Raw genomic sequence first — 24,651 nt, forward strand, 5'->3', positions numbered from 1 at the left:
ATTGTCTTCTGTATTTTAATAAACTTCAACCTGTTTTTGTTTGTTTGTTTTTCAATTGTCTCTGGCTATCAATGATATGGATGTATTTATTTCTACCAAATTCACTATATCTACTGTTCCATAAAGGGGGTCACCATGAGGCTTGGGTATCCAATCAAGGAAAGGATTAATTGCGAGGGGGGGGGGAGCAAGATGAATTATAGGAGCCCAAATTTTGAACCACAGGACAAGTCTGGAAATATTATTTAGCTCCCCTTTCACTTGGCCATTTCTGTGTTGTCAGATAGTAGGAGAATCAGTGGAAAGGCTCTTTTCCTGTAGCTGGTCATAGCTGCAACAGTCATCATCAATGAACTCCAAGGGTTCTTGGGGACATCTCTTCAGTGCTTCCAGCTACAGGAAAAAAAGCTGGATATATCATCACTGATCAGGAGATATAATTATGTGATACATGTATGTCTCCTGATACAGGATCTTAGCCAATATGTTAAATCTGAAGTCCTTAATCTTAATCCAGATCTCTACAGTACTATGCTATTCCTTTTGTTCAATGAGGTGATGATGATTTCCATCATATTTCAGCATTACATGCTGCTTGATCTCCTAACCAAGAAAGCCACTGTCTCTTTTTTGCTTGTCACTGCCTTGGCTTCCTTGTCCTGTAGATTCTATCACTTTCACACACTAACAACACTTCTTCCTCTACAGACCTATTTCATAGGTTTTCTCAAAATTGTTTCTTTCCTTAGCTTCACTGTCAGTCTCCTCTTTCTCCCTGTTCCAACTATTCAGATTATTTGAGTTTTTTCATTGCTCCTTGCACCTCTCACCAACTTTTCATAATCATAGTAACAGTAATTGCAATATTTTCTTATCGTATTAGACATTTTTTATGTTAAGGAATGAAATTTACAGTATAGCAATTCATTACATGGAAAACAAAACAAGTTTCTCCCTTATTATGGGTTGTGGTAAGCTCAGGACTGTTTTAGACATGAAGAAATTATGTAGCCTCTAAAATACTTAGAAAGCAATTGCCTTCCTTACCAATTTTAGTATATACATTATTTTGGTGTTTGATTCTGCATAGTGCTCCCAGAACTTCCTGCTGATATTTCTAAGAATAAAGCCTCTCCTCTAGGCTATAGACATAATCAGGAAGTTCTGGCTAGGCAATGGCCAAAATATAACAGTGTGGCATAATTCTTCATCACACTGTTATATCTGCTCTGAATATTGCTCCCCAATGATATATCCCATACATGATTATTCAGAGTTATCAGCCATGGTGTACTAGATCAGTTATTGGGCTTCCCAGCAAGTGATCTCCTTGCTGTCCCATATATGTGGTAAGAAAAAATAGATTTACATTGGGAGAAGAGATATGCAAGATCAGTTAGAACCTAGGAATACTTATCCAAACCAGGTTCATGGCTGGGAAAATCCAGCCACATCTCAAAACTCTCCTTGACCTCTGGAGATGGAGTGAGGACAAGGAAGTCCCACCAAAGATAGCTATAAATCATGTGTCAGACATTTATGCCCTGCTAGCAAGTTTGTTGGATGTAGACAATTATGATCACACAGTTGGGTCAGCTTTCTCTCCTCTCCCTATACTTTTGAAGGGAAAAAGTGTAGAATTGTCTTTAGAACAGAGGTGAATTTCTTATTTCTAAAACACCAAAGAAAACCTCAATCTACTAATACTGAAATGTGTTTAACCTTTGGATTCTTATGGAATTTTACAGTACTAAGTGAAACATGCCTCTTGTGATAATGTTCCTCTTGGGAATCTAATAGATAGTATCAAGTGCTTTCCTTGACAGTTTAACTGCTGTTGTCATATATTACAGCCAAGTTCTTTACACTCCTATTCTTAAATGTATTTCTTTGTGTAACTTCAAGATTGATTATGTTGAGTGAATAAACTGAAGGGGCATAAACTTCACACATTCTCAGGAGTTCCCTTCTGACTTGGGAGGGTGGCACAGAAGGAAGAGTTGAATCTCTCTGAAGGTTAGCTTTATTTGCTGGCCAAGCAAATAGTGGCAAATGCACTCTAGGCATGAAAAGACTGCCACATGCCCAAGATGGGGCCGCAAACTTTTATTGATTTACAGAAATCAAAAAGCACATTTTGATTGGTGTTAATACGTTTAATTAATCTATGCTTATCTAATACACTTTGATTGGCTCTTATCTAATACACTTTGATTGGTATATATAAAAACAGAATCTTAGCTTAGCTGACTAAATCTTTCTGAATCTTGACTAAAGGTGTAATTACCGGAAGAGTTAAAGATGCTCCCCATGTAAATCTACACCCAAACTCAAGAAAAAAAATCAAACATTACAACTTGGAAAGGAAGGCAAAAATATTTGCAGTGGCCCAAAAGCAAGGGGAAGGAGGTAAATCTATTGCATGTTGTCGTTAATATCAGTATTCTTGAATACTGCTCAGAATAATCTATGCTTCAGACAGAATGTTCTTTGATTGCCAAATAACGCAAACAAAATTTTTCTTGGTATCTTGGTTTTTAGTAGGGGTATGCACGATATCTGCTTGGCATTCCGTATTTGCCAGATTTGGCTAAAATCAGCAACTGAATCCCCAGGTACGAGATGGGAGGGCGGGGTGGCCAAGGACAAGCAATAATGGTGGCTGATCTTTGGCTGTATTCAGCTGCCACATGAGAAGAGCAATCACACACATGAGCATAGTTTTCCTCCCCTCCACCTTTGTATTGCCAGAGCCAATCAGAAAAAGAAAAAAGGCTCATGTGTGTTTTGGCAAAGCTGAGATATATATATATATATATATATATATATATATATATATATATATACACACATACACACACACACACACACACACACACACGGTGAGCGCCACCATTTTTTAGTTGTGTCATGGCATTTGAGAGGGAGCGATTGCTCCATGTGTCTCTCAATGCTGCTGCTCTAGTGCCAGCTATAGTGGCTACTTGGGAATAGGGACACTTTTAAAGAATTCCTTTTTATTTTTCTTCTGCATTAATAAATTTTCTTTGTTTAACAACTTTCTTAGTCCTTCTTTTATTTTACTAGTAATTTCATTATGGAGGAGTGGAGGGGCATTCATTTAAAGGGGATTGTGAGTTTAAGGACTTTTGTGTGTTTGGTGTTTGTTAAAGTATTTTAAGACTTTTTTTTTGCTTTAAGTTGACTGAGCATGTGATAGATTTAGAGAATTGCCTGACTTCCTTGAGTGCTCATGGAGAGAATTTTCCAAGAGCTACCTTCTGCACCAGTAGCCTAAGTTGCTCCCCCCCCTTAAAAAAAAGACCTTTAACCCCTTTGACTCTCAGTCTCTTTGCTATACTCTTTCCAACCCTACCTTCTGGCTTGTGTCTGTGTGTCCTGCACAAGTCCAGCAGCCTTCCCCCCAACAAAAAATAAATAAATTATTTTTAAGCCCTATCTTGTTAGTTCACATCTTTGTCTCTCTCTGTTATTTTCTTCTGGCTTCTCTGTGTGTGCTGTGCAAAGCCAGAAGCCTGAGCCTATTTTTCCTCAATGTTTTTTTAAAAAACACACCCCAAAAAATCTCTTTGTTACTCTTTCCCCTATTTTTCTGGTTGCAGAAGTGCTGCAGAGCACACACACACACACACACACACACAATAAATATAGGAATATATATATCCATATTATAATAAATATGTGTGGATCTTTATGAAAGTTGGCAGGAACGACACCCTGCTGCTGATTCTATATGGTCACTGTAGAGAAATAGCAGGGGATACTCTTTGGGTTTTTTAAAATGCATTTTATTTGTAGAAACTTTAAGAATTTCCTAAAAAAATCAACAGATGATCCAAACATTCTGAAACTTGGGAGGCTTGCAATGATAAATGTGCCTTCCAAGTGTGACCATTTTTGTCCATATACCCTAAACATACAGGAAATCCCCCACCCCTGATGCCAATGGGCCAGATTTTCCCAAAGTTAGCCTCCAGAAAATGAAAGACATTGAAAATTTCCTTCTATTGCTAGAAAAATCTATTTCCTCTGCAACTCCATGACTCTGTCCCAATAGAAGACAATACAGAAACTAAAGAGTTTTATCAAATTCCACAGCATGGAAAAAAGAATATTATTGAAAACATGTGTTTATATAGCAGAGTACTCTTGCAAAGCATCTGGAATACAGAAAAATAGCATGTTCCAGAAAATGAGATTTTATTGTTATATTTACTGTTATATTTCTCTTGGGAGAAGAAAAAGAAACCAAAATACAAAACTGAAAGTTTAGATGACTTCTTTGCTAGCTCATTTTAAAATATTAAAACTTTGCTGTTCAGAAGGTGTTTTGATTGAATTAAAACATACTATTACTAGAAAAGAGAGTGTATGATAATATTACTTATTTAGTCTTCATGGAAATGTTCGTGAATATTTGAATTTGAACATAGAGTGATCCAATTTATGTTTGGCAATGCCTAAGAAAAGCAAGATAGAAGCTGATGACACAAATACATTAATAATCTTACCTCCAAAGGAACCCCTGTGTTATACGTCTATGGCAAACTTTCCCTTAGGCCATATGTGTGTGCATGTAAGTAGGTAGTAAAAGACTCAGCTCAGACTCCCTTTTCAAATTACCTAACCAAGAAAGCAAGTGACTGATTAGGAGGCTACAGACTTGAATTTACTGAAATGCACTGTGTATAGAAGTACAGGTCCCAGTCTTCCCTCTAGTACAATGATGGGCAAACTTTTGCACTTGGTGTGTCAAAATTCACCAAAAAAAACCTAGCATGACTTGGGTGGTGTGTCACTTTGAGAAAAAAACCCATAATTTCACAATATGTATAGTTTAAAATAACAAAAATATATAATTGTAATATACAGTAGAGTCTCACTTATCCAACATAAACGGGCCGGCAGAACGTTGGATAAGCGAATATGTTGGATAATGAGGAGAGATTAAGGAGAAGCCTATTAAACATCAAATTAGGTTATGATTTTACAAATTAAGCACCAAGACATCATGTTTTACCATAAATTTGACAGAAAAAGTAGTTCAATATGCAGGAATGCTACAAAGTAATTACTGTATTTATGAATTTAGCACCAAAATATCACGATGTATTGAAAACATTGACTACAAAAATGTGTTGGATAATCCAGAATGTTGGATAAGTGAGACTCTACTGTATAACTGTATTCAATAAATCAAAAACTATTTACTACCATTATTTCCATGTACAACAATCTATGGTACCTCTTGCAGTTTCCATGATGTTTTCTCTCTATTATGCCTATTATCTCTATTCCAAGAGTCTCCTGAATTGGCTTTAGAGATGAAGCCCAGTTTAGAAAATGTTGGACGTACTTCACTTCCTGCATTAACTTATACATCTGTAATTCAGCTTCCCGTCATTCCATGGATCCCACTCCTGACCTGAGAGTAGGGTCCTTGCCATGCGTGTTTTCTTTCACTGTCTAATTTTAATTGCACTGATACGACTACATCAGGCAGAGTGAATTTAGCATCCTAGGACACTTTCATCTAAAAGACAACATTGTGTGAATTCTAGCGGAGGCCCTGTTCCCAACATGGGGCCTTGCCGGGAGGGTGGTGCTTTACCCATGTGATGGCTAAAGCATTGCCAAGAGGGAGCTGTGTGTGGGACAACAGATTTACCCCACTGCCCCTCTCTTTTCTCCTGGATGCCAGGTGAAGCAGAATGTTTCATCTGGCCTTTATGATGAGACCTTTAGTTTAAACTACAGTGGGACCATTGAATTACTGGGATTTTTGCATCTGTTGACTCTACATTCAACAATAGATTAAATGTACTTCCTCTAGTTAGAAGCAACCAAAAGGACAGAAGTTTCTGTGCCTGAAAGTAAAATGCAGCATGCATATGATAAGAATAATTGTAACTATAGCAAGCTTGTTGAAAATGCCTGTCTTCTCTAGATATGGTATAATAGCCATTTTCAGATATAACTGAGACAGTTACCTTATCATGCCACATGAGTTCAATATTATAGGATGACTGTGCTGTTACACCATAGAAATAATTGAAGATTATTATCAGTTTCAAATAAAAAGTGTAGTCAAATTTTACTTCTCTGTTAACTATAAAAATCGCGTTTTGATGTTAATGTTTGCTACATCAAGTACCAAAGAAATGTTTAATAATATTAAAAAAATTCTTAGCCTTTCCTTCATTGTTCAATTTGCATTTGGTTAGAATTTGGATACAATAAGCTCATACTGATTCCTTGCTAATCAGAATGTATTAAATTTTAATAAAACATACCCTAAATAGCAAAAAAGGAAAAAATCGCACAGAAGATCATACAAACCCACACACCACACAAGACAATGACTACCCGTGAAATTTCCCCATACCTAAACAAATTGATTTCCCATCCTGCAAAAGATATTATAAAACTTCTAATTAATAATTAATTAGAAGCCCAAGAAATCAAAATCCATGGATGCCAAATTCCTATTATATACAATTTTGTGGTAAAGTAATGTCCCCATCTACACTGACCACTTATGTCTGTGTGTGTAGATGTGGACCATCCTGTGGTGGCCAAATACATACAGGGCTGATCTAGGGTAATGTGAGGCAAGACCATTTTGACACAGCTTTGTTTTACATTATCCAAAGTCTGAGGGAAAACTCAAATTCTGCCACAGATTTCTGACTTTCACATGATTTAGGTCCTGTTCAACTGGTTCCCAAAGAGAAGTGGCCACAATTGTCCCTACTGCCATCCCACATTTTCTGGGCTCAGTCAGCCCTTCTCCCACCGTCTGTGTCACAGTGGTCTTTAGCTGTGACATGGCATATGACGAAGGACAAGTAATACCCAAGTCACAACTGAAGACGATCATGAGAAGAAGGGCAGTTAGGGTGATCACCCAGTGGCACTAAACTGAATTTAGTGCTGCTGGGTGATGGAGACACCTTCCTCTGTGGCAACTGGAGAAATCTCTGTGGGGATGATACCTGAGGTCAATCCAACGTCCAGCATGCTAAACTGGCCACAGGTTATGTGTCTGTGAAAATCTGCCCACATTCCCTCATATAAATGGCAACATCCAAGGTTTTTTTGTTTTTTAAAAGAATATTTTCATGATATGGGCGCTTGAATATGTGGCTACAAAGGGTCACCTATACTTCTGCATAAAAATCACACACTCAAACTCAGTCTTCAAATCTCATGAGTTGTTTTTTCATTATAGTACATTGCCAGTTAACAGGCACCTATGAGGAGTGATAGATGCTGGATAAATGTAGTTTCTGGTTGCTTGAGGGCTGCTATTAAAAATAGTCCTAACTATTCCTATACCCCATTATATGCTACACCATAAATTCTGTATTGACTCGATATTAATATTGAAATACAGTAATTAAATGCAAGTTAAGACAAATAAATACAAACTTAATGTAACACAGTTTTGCTGTATTATAAAAACTGCACGATAGTCCATGCTTTGTTTACATCCCGAATAGATTACTGCAATGCACTTGAAGTGGGGTTGCCTTTGAAGACTGTTTTGAAGCTTCAAATGGTCCAACGGTGGCAGCCAGATTTCTTACCAGAGTGGGGTACAGAGAGCACACAAACTCCTTGTTATGCCAGCTCCCCTGGCTGCCAATTAACTATTGAGCACAATTCAAAGTTCTGGCTTTAGCCTGTAAAGCCCTAAATGGTTCCGGCTCAGCTTGCCTGTCCATATGTATTTCCCTCTATGAACCACCTCGGATATTAAGATTGTCTGGAGAGGCTGTGCTCTTGGTCCCACCTCCTTCGCAGGTGCAATTGGTGAAGGCAAAAGACAGGCCCTTTTCAGTGGTGGCTGCTCGGCTATGGAACTCCCTCCCCAGTGGGATCAGATCTGTCTCCACTCTCTTGATCTTCACGAAACAACTTAAGACATGGCTCTGGGAACAAGGTTTTAACAATTAACTGGAGAAGTGCAACTGTGAAAGAATGTGATTGACAAATGGAATGGCCCTGGACTATGCTTTTAATTGATGTTTTCATAAATGTTTAATAATTGATGCTTTAATTATAGGTTTTAACTGTAACTGTTTATTTGATATGTGTGTGTGACATCAAATTGTTGCCTGTTATGAGGCCACCTTGAGCCCCCCCCCTCCCCTGAGTTGAGAAAGGCAGGATATAAATGTGGTAAATAAATAAATAAATACATGTAGTATTATTTATTTGATTTTTTTTTTGCTGGTTGCTTGAGAGTTCAGGTTAATTGGGAACTACGGTATTTCTTTCCTCTTTATGCAAGATATACATAGTTCCCAATCTTTTGAAAAGTTGTCCAAAGATTTTTCCTTGATCAAAATAGATGTTTTATCTATCCCTGCTAATTCAGAATCTATTGTTGTGCTATTTGCAGGCCAATACTTTTCCATTTTTTTTTACTATACAGCAGTCTCACTGCTAAAATCATATACTGTCAGACATTCTAGTTCATCTGGTTAGTTTGCTCATTTGCAAGCCCAATTAAAATTCATTTTATCATTCTATATTGATGCATTGAAATTGAAAATATACATTTTATTAGTCCATAAAATAATACTAATCAAACTTTATTTTCTTCAGAAGTTCTTATATATAAATAAATGTACAGGAAATCTGTGAGCATACTGTCTCTGGAATTTTAGACCTGGACCTCTCCTAATCCTAAATGAAGATGTCAAGGATTTAAGCTGTTGTATATGAAATAGATAAAACTGCTCTGCCACTGGACCACTAACCATCTTTTATTTCAATTGATTTAAAGCAAAGCATTTTTCTAGAGTTTAAAATAGCATCATTATTCCTGTCATTCTATTGTTTGATTTTAAAAATAAAGGGAAAAGAGCTTATCATTTATAAGAGCTAGCAGGCAATGACAGAGTAATTACAGACAGCAACAGGAGGCCTATGCTATCTAAAATTGTCAAGACAGAAATGTGAAATATGAAAAATATGCATTTGAAATTTAGCCTGCTTTAAAAAAAAAACCTAAAGGGAAATAGGCACAAACACAATTTGATTTTATGTGTGGGACAATAGATGGGATGTAATCTCTCTCTCTCTCTCTCTCTCTCTCTCTCTCTCTCTCTCTCTCTCTCTCTCTCTCTTCTCTCTTTCTCTCTTTCTCTTTCTCTGTTTTACACACACACAATGTAAGCATGGAATACCAATTTGAGCATGGGACATGGGGTATATCTACATTATAGAATAAATGCAGTTTGATACTACTTTAACTGTCATGGCTCATGCAGGCTGCAGTTTTATAAGGTCTTTAGCTTTCTCTGTCGACGAGTACTGGTGTCTCATCAAATTATGAATCCAAGGATTCCACAGCATTGAACATTGAGTGTAGATACAGTATAGGACTCTGGGAGGCTAGAATTCAAATCCCCACTCAGCTATGGAAACTCACTGGGTGAACCCGGGTAAGTTGCCCAACCCAAAGCCTCAAAAGAAAAAGTCTGAGGTGTGCGTGTGTGGGAGGGATTTGGGCCCCCATATGTAGACCTGGTTGGACTTAATGGAGGGAGGCTGATTTGAAGTCTCCTTCCCTAGCACGTGATGAGAGGCAGCAGCACTCTGTACAGTTGTGGCTGCCCCTCATTCTGGTCCTTTTTTCTTTTCTTTTGGTCGTGGTTCACTCTCCCACCCTCAGGTCAGTGTGAGTTAATGCTGGTCACATCAGGGCTGGGTAGGATTCCAACACTCAATGTACTTTTTATGTGGGCTGGGTTGCTGAGAAGAGGGCTTCTCTTAGGGCTAGAATTGGGGTTTCTCATTCTTCTAAAACTCTGTGGTTTGAGAGGGAGTGCCCCCAGGACAGCCTTCTAATAAAACAACTGGCACGAGTAACCATGATAATTTGGATTGCCCTAGGAATGTAGGTACTGACCCAAAGGTGATCTGTGGAGGTAGTCTCAGGATTGAAACTTAGTCCTTAACTATACCCATTAGGTGGTTTTAATACGTTCTTTTTCTGCAGGTTGCAGTAATTTCAATAAATAATTAAACAAATAGGTCAAACACTGGCCTTTTGATACCTGCTTTGTTCGTCTGGTCTCTTTATCTTGTTGTGGGTGTGCAAACACACTTTCAGTCCAAGAGGAAAACCTTGAGAAACCTCCTCTGAAAAAATCTTTGTAAAAAAAATCCTGATATAGGATGGCCATAATTCAGAATTAATTTGAAGACATATAACTATAAGTATTATTATTATTATTATTATTATTATTATTATTATTATTAGGTAGTAGTAGTAGTTGTTGTTGTTGTATTGGAAAATGAACACACAAAGATACTGTGGGACTTCCGAATCTAGACTGACAAAGTTCTGGACCTCACAGTTGTGGAAAAGAAAAAGGTTTGGATCATTGATGTTGCCATACCAGGTGACAGTAGCACTGATGAAAAACAACAGGAAAAACTCAGCCGCTATCAGGACCTCAAGATTGAACTTCAAAGACTCTGGTAGATACCAGTACAGGTGATGATCAGCACATTGGGTGCCGTGCTAAAAAATTTCAGCCGGCATTTGGAAACAATAGACATTGACAAAATTACGATCCGCCAACTGCAAAAGGCCACCCTACTGGGATCTGCGCGCATCATCCGAAAATACATCACACAGTCCTAGACACTTGGGAAGTGTTTGACTTATGATTTTGTGATACGAAATCCAGCATATCTATCTTGTTTGCTGTGTCATACAATGTCCTTGTGTCAATAATAATAATTTATTTTATTTTATTTAGAGCTAACTATATTACAGTGGTCTTTTTCTCCGTATCAATTTCTTAAAAAATCATATTATTTGCCATGAATGAAAAATACAAACAAGTGTGGTTCCTGTATAGTTTTATCTTGCAATTTCAATTCTTGAGCTTCTATAGCTCACTGTATCTTTTTTCTTTTATGAGCCCTCACTGGATCTGAGATCTCATATCTTTACTCAAGACAAGAAATATGTACAAGTGAAAGAGCTTGTGACTGGGTTCAATATGGTAAAGAATGACTGATCTTGTTAATCATAAAATTAAAAGAGCCACACAAAAATGTAGAAAATAAAAACAATACAGTTTTATAACATAAGCAAAATAAATATCTACCCTAATGCTCATCTCAAAAATAATTGCAAAGGAAGTTTCTCCTCAAACTTCTTCCACACATTCAGCTCCAAAAACCCATTTCAGTTCTCCACCATTTCCTTCTTCTTAACCATTCCTATTGTTATTGAAAAATCAGACCAGCCTCACAAAAGATTCAACATGAATTCTAAAGTTATATATGAATTTTATTTTATTTTTATATTTTATAAGATTTCAAAAGTGTAATATTCCTCTTCATTTCTAGTAGTCAAGCCAGGAAACTACACATCCCAAAAGGGATTAATCAACCTTTCACCATCAAACAACCTCAAGGGAACTGAAGAAGAAATGCACACTCACTAATCCCAGACAAAAAGCCTGTTTATAAATCCTTTAACAAAAGGGGTTTTGCTCACTGTCTCAGAACCGTACCTTTGCCCTTCTTTAAAAATCACACACATGGTCCACTTCATAACTCCTTGGGATCTCCACATACATGTTTCATAATAAATGTAATGAGATGCACCAGAGTGGAAAAACGGCCTTGTCCATAGACACCTTCAAGGTCATGTGGCCGGCATGACTGCATGGAGCGCCGTTACCTTCCCGCCGGAGCGGTACCTATTGATCTACTCACATTTGCATGTTTTCGAACTGCTAGGTTGGCAGGAGCTGGGGCTAACAGCGGACGCTCATTCCTCTCCCAGGATTTGAACCTGGGACCTTTTGGTCCGTAAGTTCAGCAGCTCAACGCTTTAACGCACTGTGCCAACAGGGGCCCAGGATACAGTGTTTACTTTTCGGGAAAAACTAAAATAATAAAATATGCTTGGTTTTTCCTGGGGAGGTAGCTTGATGCCCTCCGGTACAGATCAGAGGTCAACCAGGGAGGGCTTCCTGCCAGCCCCTAGCCCCCTGTTTCCCCTTTAAACTTACTAGAGGGGCTTTGCTGAGTCCCTGCTCCAAGGTTCCTGGTGTGTCATTTTGATGCGTCATAAGCCAGCCCTCTCTGGTGAATTTAGAGGGGAAATTGATGTCTGGGAGGGGAAGGGAGAGTACCATCCTGCTTTTTCAGACTCTTACAGCCCGAATAACTGGGATGGCAATGGGGATTGGCCCTCAGGATTGCAGATGGTGGTCCCAAAAGTCAATCACCACAGGCTCAACACTTCAGCAGGTCTAATAATAATAATAATAATAATAATAATAATAACTTTATTTTTATACCCCGCCTCTATCTCCCCAAAGGGTACTCAGGGCAGCTTACATGGGGCCAAGCCCGAATAAAAATAACAGCAATATAAAACACAACAATAGACAAAGAACATGCACAATTATAAAAATTTAAACATTAGCCAATAAAAACAAATGACAAAAACTAATAAAAACATGGATTAAAACGGAGAGGTTGTAAAAGTAGACTGGGTAAGGTGCACCATATAAATATTGTAAACATGAGGTGACTGATAAAGTGCTGCAAATTCTTGGAAGTGCAAATTGGGATGGGAATAGACCCTGTGTCTATATCAAGTTGACATAGGTAAAAAGGTCTAGAACTTGCAATAAGATCTGGATCTTTTGATTTTTTTTTTAATCTAGAGTAAATAAGAAAATCCCAGTTTGCTCTGGATTAATTTGGAACTCATAATCGGTTTAAGGCCTGTCTGGAAGGGCCCTAAGTGTGTATGAAAGAAACTTCTTTGCAAATTAAGCAATGATACTGAACATGTGTTTAGTGGGCTGTAAGTTGATTAATGTTTATGTTTCAAACACAGCGGCTTGACTTTCAGTCCTTATGTAGGCTGTGCCAGGAGAAAGAAGGCAAAGTAAATAACGCAAAAATGAAGTTTGGTTCTCTTTCTAACTTGGGCTGCTCCACAGGGGTTATCATTGGTCCTCCAGCACACCTGGTGGGAACAGATCACAGCAGATGCTGCCAAATGAAGATTAGCAGAGAGAGAAAGGAATACTGCCAGCAATAATGCTGATACAGAAAGCCAAACTCGGTTGTCAGTTCCACCAAACTAACTAATCCATCTTCACTCTACCTGCACACATCCTCCAAATGTCCCTAAAACATCAAACTCTATAGCCAACTGGAAAACTTGTGTAAATTACTTTCACATGGAGCTGACTTTAAAGGTCCATAGAGACAATCAAGAATTGTCTAAACAGTGAAGGAAATGATGCATGTGAATCTGCTGGGCTGTCATATTCAAAGGTAATATGGTGATATCTAAAAGCCAAACTCTTCTTACTATAGTGATACTTTGTTTTCTGTTATGTATATCTCTACACATGCTTGAAACCCGTTGTCATGTTCAACATGTAAGCCTTTGATAAGTCAAAAAGCAAAAGGATTTAGTTCAATTCATTTTTTTTAAAAAAAGTATTTTTTAAAGCATGACAGAAAGAAGTTGCAATTTAAAGCAAAAATAATAGAAAAAGCAAACTAGGTTAATTGAAGCATAAAGGCAGATATCTTATTATAGTTATCTATTAAAATCTACAAATGGGAACCAACATACATCCTGTTTTTCTTTCTCTTAAACTGCAATGGGACGAGCAGATAAAATATATGTGTTAGAAATTGCTGTCTTAATTTGACAAGGTTTTGCTGGGTTCCTTTTTCACGTGAAAATGTATATATAAAAATAAAAAGTTCTTCACTGGAGAAATAAAGAAAAGATTTGTAAAAGATTTGGATAAAAAAAATCCTGACAATTTGACCTGACAGATATAAAAATGAAAATTTCCTCAACGGTGGAATAGAGAAAAGATTTTAAAATGATTTTGATATAAAACTGACAATTTGACCTTCTTTAGATGCCTGGGGAATTTAGAATGAGTACTATGAATCCTTTTCTCTGCAGTCCTGGCTGTTTCTGCTGGATAATATACTGTTATCTATCGAGATGAGATTTCCCGCAAACCACTGTGTCCCATAAATTAATGAGACCGCAGCATGAGAAACATTAAGAACTTGCCTCAGTTAGTAGAATAGGAGCCCCAGAGGAGAAAAGACAACAGAAAAGATGCTTGTTTTAATTTTGAAAGATGATAAAGCAGATACCACAGTTAAAATAATTATGTCTGTCCAAGACAAGAAAAAGAGAGAAAAACTTCGTCAGGCGGAAAGTTTGAGGCAACATCCAAACGAAGAGTAGGGATGGGGCAACAAAGACTAAAAGGAGGTGAAGAAAAGCACATCATCTCAGTTATATAGAATCATAGAACCGTAGAGTTGGAAGAGACCATCCAGTCCAACCCCCTGCAAGAAGCAGGAAAATATCATTCAAAGCATATGAATAGAGTACTTTTGCTTTCTCCAAGCCAAAGGCTATACCAGAGTATGTTCTGATGCTGGTATCAGGCCAGAATGAATGAGAATATTTACCATATATACTTGAGTATAAACCAAGTTTTTCAGTCCCTTTTTAGACTGAAAAAGCCCCCCTCTGCTTATACTCGGGTGAGGGTCTCAGTGGGAAGGTGTGGGCTTCTTTCAGCTCCAAGCTTTCCCGCAAGGATCCTCACCTCTCTGCACAGCAACCCAGCTCTCCTTTCTCTCCTCCTCCCTTGCCGCACCTTTTGAAAGGGCAAAGATGTAAAAGATATAAAAATACTCCTCTTAATCCAAAGTCAAAAGCAGGAGGCCCCTTTTCTGTAGATAGGGCGAGGAAAAACACCACAAAAGTTGGATCTTCAAACTGCAAAAGAACTATTTATTGTGTGGCCATAGCAATGTGACAAATACATGCATACATGCAATCAATGTCCTGGGCCCGGTTCTGTTCAACATCTTTATTAACGACTTAGACGAAGAGTTAGAAGGCATGATCATCAAGTTTGCAGATGACACCAAACTGGGAGGGATAGCTAACACTCCAAAAGACAGGAGCAGAATTCAAAACGAGTTTAATAGACTAGAGAGGTGGGCCGAAACTAACAAAATGAAGTTCAGCAGAGACGAATGCAAGATACTCCACTTAGGCAGAAAAAATGAAATGCAAAGATACAGAATGGGGGATGTCTGGCTCAACAGCAGTACATGTTAAAAAGATCTTGGAGACCTCGTTGACAACAAGTAAATCATGAGCCAACAATGTGAGGTGGCAGCTAAAAAAACCAACGGGATTTTGGCCTACATAAATAGGAGTCTAGTGTTTAGATCCAGGGAAGTCATACTACCCCTCTATTCTATATTGGTCAGACCACACCTGGAATACTCTGGGCACCACCATTTAAGAGAGATGTTGACAAGCTGAAATGTGTCCAAAGGAGGGCATCTAAATTGATCAAGGGTCTAGGCTCATAGGGCTTCTATGACGAGCAGTTAAAAGAGTTGGGCCTGTTTAGCCTGCAGAAGAGAAGGCTGAGAAGAGTTATGAAAGCCATATATAAATATGTGAGGGGAAATCATAGGGAGGAGGGTGCAAGCTTGTTTTCTGCTTCCCTGGAGACTAGGACGTGGAACAATGGCTTCAAACTACAGGAAAGGAGATCCCACCTGAACATTAGAAAGAACTTCCTAATTGTAAAAGCTTTTCAGCAGTGGAACTCTTAGCCCCAGAGTGTAATTGAGGCTCCTTCTTTGGAGGCTTTAAAACAGGCTGGATGGCCATCTGTCAGGGTTTGGACTGGATTGTCCACGAGGTGTCTTCCAACTCTATGATTCTATATCATAGTTAAAATAAATTATGGTGATTATTGGATTATTATTGTTGCTGATGTAATATTTATATTTTACTCTATGTATTATGATTATTACATTTATTACTTTACTCTTTTTATTATTATTGGAAGGATACGTAAGCACATTTACATTAAAGAAGGTTAGAATAATGATTTAATTAGAGTTGGAAAGTCTTACCTTAAATTACAGTTTTATGATGCCTCAATTAATGTAATTTTATTGGTATATCTATTTTTATTTTTATTTTTGAAAGTTACCAGTAGCTGATGCATTTCCCATCTTTGGCTTATACTCGAGTATATACAGTAAATCAGTGCAGCCCTAACACGGGCCACTTTGTTGGTTCTATTCCTTGTGTTCTTGCGTCTAGGTAGCATGGGGATTTCTAATTTTCTTGTGGGGTAAAGTAGGAATCTCTAGCTATGCCATGTTGGGCTGTTTGGCATGGTGTTTCACATACGACCTCATGAGATAGTACTTTATTGGCAGCATACACTGGTTCAGCAATAATTTAGCCACACAGCCTGCTGGCTCCCATCCCACGACATAATACCACTTCCGGCCGGGCTCCATGGCTAAACAATAGTGGAACAGGAGTATGCTGCTGCTGTGGCAGCAACATGGGAGGCTTTCCATGTGGCACCAAGCTCCCCCCTGTGGGATGGGGTTATTGGTGAGCCAGGCAATGTGTGGCACAGAGTGACAGGTTCCCCACACACTCCGACAGGCATCTCCTTCACCACTATCCGTGGTGATTCTGGTGGCCTGTATAATAAGCCCATGCATGCTATTAATAATTCATCCCCCCTTCCTCATGGAATAGACTATATGCATTTGATGATTGGAGAGCTCTTTACATGGCCAGGTTCACATTCCTGACACTTCCTCAAGCTTTTACATACCTACCCCTAGGATTGATGACCAAAATTCTCATAACTTTCTGGCTGTCTGTTTGTATTTTTGTCTTCTTCTGGCCCACAAAAGTGAGGATTTGCCACATTATTTGCTCTGCTTATTATATGCTGAATCAAAACCAGATCTATTCTCTTACCTATATTCCAATAATGTTTCAGAAAAGATTTTCTATTTCCTTTGTGATACCAGTTCAATGATAATGTGCAAGCTTTCTCTTTTCGCCTTGGTGGAAATGAACATTTGGGCAAAATGTATTGCTGATATTGCAGTTGATTGCTCTGGGGATGCTTTTATTGAATCTAATTTTATCTCATCTATAAATTAGTATTGTTGTTTATATTTAGTGTATTTTATTGTATTTTAAGTGTATTGAATGTTTTAATATGCAAAATCTATATGTCAATTATTATGTAGCACTTTTATAGTATTGCATTGTTATACCATATTTATTTTTTTGCAAATGGCCTATGGTCTTAGCATAAACAAACAAGTACTAGTACCTACTCCATGCTATCAAATGATGAGATCTTTGGAATATAGTTTACTATTTGGCTAATTGATTAATTATTGCATATAAGAATCCATTACTGCTTGGGAGAATCCTTTAGAGTAGATTAGGATAAACCTCAGGTTTATCATCTTGGATGTTGAGCCTCAAAGTCTCCTACATGGGATATCGAGGCTGGTTCTACACTTCATATAATACAGTTTGAACCATATAATGGTAGAACCATATAAAACAGTTATATTCCTATGTACCGCCATTCTCAGTTTAATGGGGTCTCCCAATTCATGCTCCGTATGTCTCAATTGAGGCCTTATTTACTTACTCTTTCCCTACATAGCTTGATGGATCTGGATCAAACGTGGCACACATACCTTTTATTATCCAATTTAAAATAATTGAGAAGTTTCAACTGTAAAATCCATCCCATTTTGGAGATACAGCCCCAAAAGTATATAGCTAGAAAGGACTACTGCTCTATAGTAAGAGATGTATTTATGCAGCACTCAGATGCAATCACAAGAGGGCACATTTTTTATATTTTTGAAGTTGCGTGTTTCGGCAATTAGCTCTGAGGCTGAGAGACTGTGGCCCCTTCCACACAGCAGTATAAAATCCACATTGAAGTGGATTTTCCATTCTTTTGTCTGACTACAGGTTGCATAATCTGAAATGATGTCAGAATAAATTAAATAAACAACATATTAATGAAATTGAAACTTCACCTTCCCTTAAAAATTCTATAAACAGTTTATATCAAAGGTAGCCTTCTAGATGGGGCCTTAGTTAGTTATCACTCTAAATTTAGTAACAAGTGGCTTTCTGAAACTAATTTGTGGCAAGGGGTTCATTCTTAATGCTATTGAAGTATTTTAACTTCTTCAGACATGGTTTCATCAGACTTGTCTTTAAAATGTATATTATTATTATTATTATTATTATTATTATTATTATTATTGACACAACAACATTGTATGACAAAGCAAACAAGATAGATATGCTGGATTTCGCATCACAAAATCACAAGTCGAACACTTCCCAAGCGTCTAGGACTGTGTGATGTATTTTCGGATGATGCGTGCAGATCCCAGTAGGGTGGCCTTTTGCAGTTGGCAGATCATAATTTTGTCAATGTCTATTGTATCCAAATGCTGGCTGGGATCTTTTGGTACGGCACCCAATGTGTCGATCACCACCGGGACCACCTGTACTGGTTTCTGTCAGAGTCTTTGAAGTTCAATCTTAAGGTCCTGATAGCAGCTGAGTTTTTCCTGTTGTTTTTCGTCAATGCGACTGTCACCTGGGATGGCAACATCAATGATCCAAACCTTTTTCTTTTCCACAACTGTGATGGCTGGTGTGTTGTGTTCCAGAACTTTGTCAGTCTGGATTCAGAAGTCCCACCGTATCTTTGTGCGCTCATTTTCCAATACTTTTGCAGGTTTGTGATCCCACCAGTTCTGTACTGCTGGGAGGTGGTACTTGAGGCATAAGTTCCAATGAATCATTTGGGCCACATTATTATTATTATTATTATTATTATTATTATTATTATTATTATTATTATTTGAAGCAGCATAAGCATAAAATTACATCTTCATTATAGTAGCTCCAATATATTATAAGCCTATATAACTAATGCCTAACATTCCTCATCAAAGAAAAAATGAGAAAAAAACAGCCCCCTTCTCTATATCAAATAAAAATATGAATAAAACATAATAAAAAGCTAAAAGTTAATTTTCCACCTACAAACATAACGACATTTATATTAAAAAAAACAGTCATCTTTTTCTCACTATAGGAAAGCTAAATAATTACTCTACTTACTCATGAACTCCCATAAGCACTTTCATATTCTCTTTCTTTTTCACAAAGGTCATAAGATTCCCAATGTTTTGTTAAACTTTCTAGAGACTTCTCTTTTATCAGAGTAGATAATTTGTCCATTTCTGCCATTTCAACCATTTTTAATATCCAGTTTTCTCTTGAGGGTAAATCTGTATTCTTTTCTTTTTGGGTGTAGAATATTCTTGCCATTAAATTTAGTAATTTGAAATAGAATTTTTTGATTTGCACATTCTATTTGGAAATCCAAGTAAAAATAGCAATCCAATTTTATTTTTAAAATCTCTTCTGTCAGGCTTTCAATAATTATTAATACTTTTAAAAGCTCACCACATGTCTACCACATATGGTAAAAAGCACCTTGTTTTACTTCTACCAGCAGACATTTTCTTATATATATATATATATATATATATATATATATATATATATATTTGACAGGAGCTCCCAGTGGTGCAGCTGGTTAAACTGCTGAGCTGCCAAACTTGCTGACCAAAAGGTTGGTGGTTCGAATTTGGGGAGTGGGGTGATCTCCCACTGTTAGCCCCAGCTTCTGCCAACCTAGCAGTTTGAAGGCATGCAAATGTGAGTAGATAAAGAGGCACCACTTCTGCGGGAAGGTAATGGTGCTTCATGTAGTCATGCTGGCCACATGACCTTGGAGGCATCTATGGACAACGCTGGCTCTTTGGCTTAGAAATGGAGATGAACACCAACACCCAGAGTCGGACACAACTAGACTTGATGCCATGGAAAAATATTTACCTTTACCTCATATCTTTGACAGTTTAATTGGCGTAAGTTACCATCTATACGTTGCTTTATAAAAATTCTCTTTCAGGTTGTACTTTTAATTGTTTGGTGTAGATCACATTTTTTCCCATCTCTCTAACTCAATATTTCGGCCAAAGTTTTGAGCCTACTTCATTATGCATTTCCTAAATTGTTCATTTTCTAATCCCATTTTCAATCAATGTTTATACATTTCCCCATTAAGGTAGTCATCATTTATGCATAGACTTAACTCAAATTCTCGTATAGCTTTTTGAAATTCATACATTTTAATCCATTTTATATCTTTCATAAAATTGTTTATGTCTATAACAATTAAAGTAAGTCCCCGCTTCCAGTAGGTTTTTCCCTGTTTAAAGACTTTGTTGTTGAGTTTCAAAATGTACAAAGTCTCTATATACAATCCACTGTAATTTTCCCTGTTTTATAAAACATTTCTTGAATTTAAATCCACAGTGAGATTTTAGAACATAATCTAAATTTGTATTTATCACAAAAGCTGAAAATTGCCCTTCTCATTTAAAGATTATTAATCTTCATATGAGAAGGGCTATTTCGAGAATTTTCATTTGTCTTCACCTTGTCATACTAGAGATATCCATACCATTCAAATCTAAGACTCTGGCTTTCCAATTTTAATAGCTATTATTAAACAATGCAATCCATATCTTAAGCCAAATTAATGAGCAGGCTGAAAAGTATAATTTTAATTCTAGAGGACTAAGACCACCACTTTTCTTGTCATCTTGGAATATGTTGATTTTTACCCTTGGTTTCTTTGCTTGCTACATATTGACAAATCTTTTTCTCAGTTTTTTTTTAAATAGCATGACATTTGTCAGAATTGACATCATTTGGAAAATAAATATTTTTTGGTTAGATGTTCGTCGTTATTACTGATATCCTTCCCAACAAAGATAATTTTATACTCTTCAGTAGGCTTTTCTTATTTTGTATTTAATCCTGTATAATTTCTGCAGTTGGGATCTATAATGCATTACATTCCTTTTTTGGGTTATTTTTAATCTCCATTTTCATAATCTCAGAAATAAATGATTATCATGGTGGGTTTTAAAAATAATTATATTTTAGCTCGTTTTTATATGGACTTTACTTTTGAAGACTTTTTTGAGAGCGGTGCTCCATCATTATTTTCTTCAATCCAGTATACAGCAACACGACCAACCATCTGTTTGGAAGATATTTTCATTGACTGTATCCCTGAAGCCTATATGTATTGGAACCAATACCAGACTTGAACAACTTTTGTGTTAGAGCTGTTGCTCCTTTTCATTTTGTCGGGTACGGCCAAATTGAGCTTTGTACGGGGAACTGTAACAATATATGTCATTTGGACACATTTTCTTTGTACATAGACAATCGTTTGTGTGTATAGATACATTTCTAGACCCCATGTGGGTGATGATGATGAGGATGATGATGATTTCTTCAGTGCAGGTAAATGAAACTGTGTTTATTTCATCCATAGATAAGGAGGTGAAACTTTACAAACATGCCCATCATGATGTTAGAAAAACAAAAATTGAGCTAAGTGCTAAATTAAAAGACATGCAACTACTTAAAATATATATTTCCAGTACCATGTGTGTGTATGCCACATTCAAATGGTTTTAAATTTGGATTTATATGTTTGATTTATTTTAATAGTTAATTGTGTATGTTTTATCTGATCTTTGTATATTTGCGGCATTGAACGTTTGCCAAAATTGGAAGCTGCTCTGAGTCCCCCTCGGGGTGAGATGGAGCGGGGTAGAAATAGATAATTCTAAGTATCATCACACATGACATTAAAAGCTTTAGGCTATATATTTAAAATGAAGATTTAATTAGTAAAACTGACTCAGCAAGGAAAAAACTCAATTTTTGAAGACTCAGGACCACCATTTTTTCTATTTGATATTATTGATAGTCAACCAGATCTTTCTTATTGTAACACTGGATATGAGATATGGGATTCATCAATATATCTAAAATCAGACATTCATAGGAAGTTGAGTAGTAGGAAGAAATGGGAGAGGAGGATCTAAAGTTATATCTCCAAACGTAGATGCTTGTGCAACAGATGGGTTACTATTTTTTACTTACTTGGAAAACTAATAATTAGATGTGTTAATATTTGACTAAGGCTGGAGCTACACTATTCCTTCCTCTGCTCACTTAGTCCCCTTCTACAATGCCATATAATCCAGTTTATCAAAGCAGATAGTTCAGATTATCTTCTCTGAACTTGATTATATGAGTCTACACTGCTGAATAATCCAGTTCAAAGCAGATAATCTGAATTTATATGGCAGTGTAGATAGGCTTCAATTCATCTAACAAGTGAAAGTTAACAATTTTCTAAATGTTCTGCTTTCTGAAGAAGAAACAGTTTTTTTCTGTGTAATTTTTTAATATATATTCTGAAGTGCTATGGAATGTTATTGTGCGCAGAAATACACTCTGGGGTGTTTGTGGAAGGGGGGATTTCCTTGAGATTGGTCAGAGTTTATAGTAGAAACATAGCAGTCACATTGGGCTGTGTACAATTATTGCTGGTTTCTACTAAAGAAATCTTGCACAACAATTTACTTCCTTTTACACAAGGTTTTTTTTGCTTGTGCAAGATTTTGTTTGCCAGTGCTGTTCTGTTTCTATATTTTCTGCCACTGCTGCTCATAATCAATTTAAACATGGTGCTATGCTTAATTTTATACACAAATAAGCTTATTTTGCAAGGTATGGATTTGATAAATTCTGCAATGTATCATCATTGTCCATCACATATGTAATTCATAACAGCACAATGGACACTCTAGGTTTTCTTCTATTAATTACATATTATTTGGCTTCTTGGAAGGTAAGCTTAGTCAAAGAAATGAAGAATAATACACTGATTGAATTGCATATTATGTTATTTTACCAATGTTTACTGACCCAGTACATTTCCAAAAGAGAGATTCTAATTGGAAATTGTGCGCTCTCTTGCTCTCTGTCTTCTGCTAGTTTTCTTTTTAAAAAAGTAATGAAAATGAGCACAATAAGGAAACAGTGTGTGAAATTGCTTTTGCTATTTCTCTTTCAATACATAATTTGAAATGATGCAGCTCCCTATAATCAAAGAGAGCCACATGCTTAAAAAGGAGCGAATGGGGAAAGGAATCACCATAGTAATACATAATTGATAGAGAGACACTAGCAGGCTGTGATTGTTGAAATGTACCTTCACATACTTTAAAAGTTATAAAATCAATTAAGACACCACTTGGTTTTTCATCTGAATTTTCCACTGACTCTTTTCCTCCCATTGATTGTAATTATCCGCTTTTAAAAGTAGAAGGAGATGGAAAATGAACATAAAAAACAAATGGCCCTGTTCTTTTGAATAGGATTTGAAGATGTATTGATTATTCCAAACTGTTCTAGCTAATTATATTTGTGTTTGGTATTTAACTAGCCAATGTGAAATTTGAATTAGGCACTGTTCTAATTTGTAACTCAGGCCCCTTCTACAGTGCTATATAAAATCCAAATTATCTGCTTTGAACTGGATTATATGGCAGTGTAGACCTACATAATCCAGTTCAAAGTAGATCATGTGGATTATCTGCTTTGATAATCTGGATTATATGGCAGTGTAGAAGGGCCTAAGTAAGCAGAGAAAGGAACAGAAGTGGTGAAGAAAGCACAAAAGAAATAATTGATTATTGGAAATGTTACATATGATGTGAATCAGTTCAGACAATATTGAAGAGCAGAGATGAATGTAGAATTATTAACTGATTTCTCTGCCTGCTACTTAGAATCTGTGCTAGGATTTGAAATGTGAAATAGAATTTGAATAAAAACTAGCCACCCAAAATTACAAACTTGTATTTGTCGATAGGGTTCCTTCACAAATACTGCAATTTTGAGACTGTGCAAAAATAATTATGTAAATATTTGGAATTTATAAGTAATGTATGGTCTTTCAAATCATCTGTTGAGTTATGACAACTCCATGAATTTCATAAGGTTTTCTCAAGTAAGAAATACTCAAATATGGTTTTCCCAATTCATTCCTCTAAAATATATTCCACAGTACATCAAGTATAATTATTGGTTCAGTTTGCCGACTGTGGTGAGAGTGAAGGAATAGAGAATTTAAAGATGATTTATGTGTTGTCAAAGGCTTTCATAGCCTGAATCACTGGGTTGCTGTGAGTTTTCCGGGCTGTATGGTTGTGTTCCAGAAGAATTCTCTCCTGATGTCTTGTCCACATCTATGCTCAGAGCATGCTCAGAGGTTGTGAGGTCTGTTGGAAACTAGGCAAGTGGGATTTATATACTGGTGGAAAGTCCAGGTTGGGAGAAAGAATAATAATAATAATAATAATAATAATAATAATAATAATAATAATAACAAAACTTTATTTATACCCCGCCACCATCTCCCCAACGGGGACTCGGGGCGGCTTACATGGGGCCATGCCCAGACACCATACAATATAACAAAATAAAACAACATATCATAACACAATATAACAGTGCAAAAATAATCATATACATTACAGCACAAATCAGAGAAAACAGTAAAAAACAGGGCGGGCCACATGAACACTTAATTAAAAACTCGGGAGAGAGAGGCATACGAATAAAGGGAACAGGGATATAAAATGGTGGAGCAGTCTAAAGGATAGAATCCAAGGGGAATAACCAAAGAGGTATATAACATTTACTCCCCAAAGGCACATCGGAAAAGCCATGTTTTTAGATCTTTC

The sequence above is a fragment of the Anolis carolinensis genome, chromosome 4 (assembly GCF_035594765.1).
Source record: "Anolis carolinensis isolate JA03-04 chromosome 4, rAnoCar3.1.pri, whole genome shotgun sequence".
Lineage (NCBI taxonomy): Eukaryota > Metazoa > Chordata > Lepidosauria > Squamata > Dactyloidae > Anolis > Anolis carolinensis.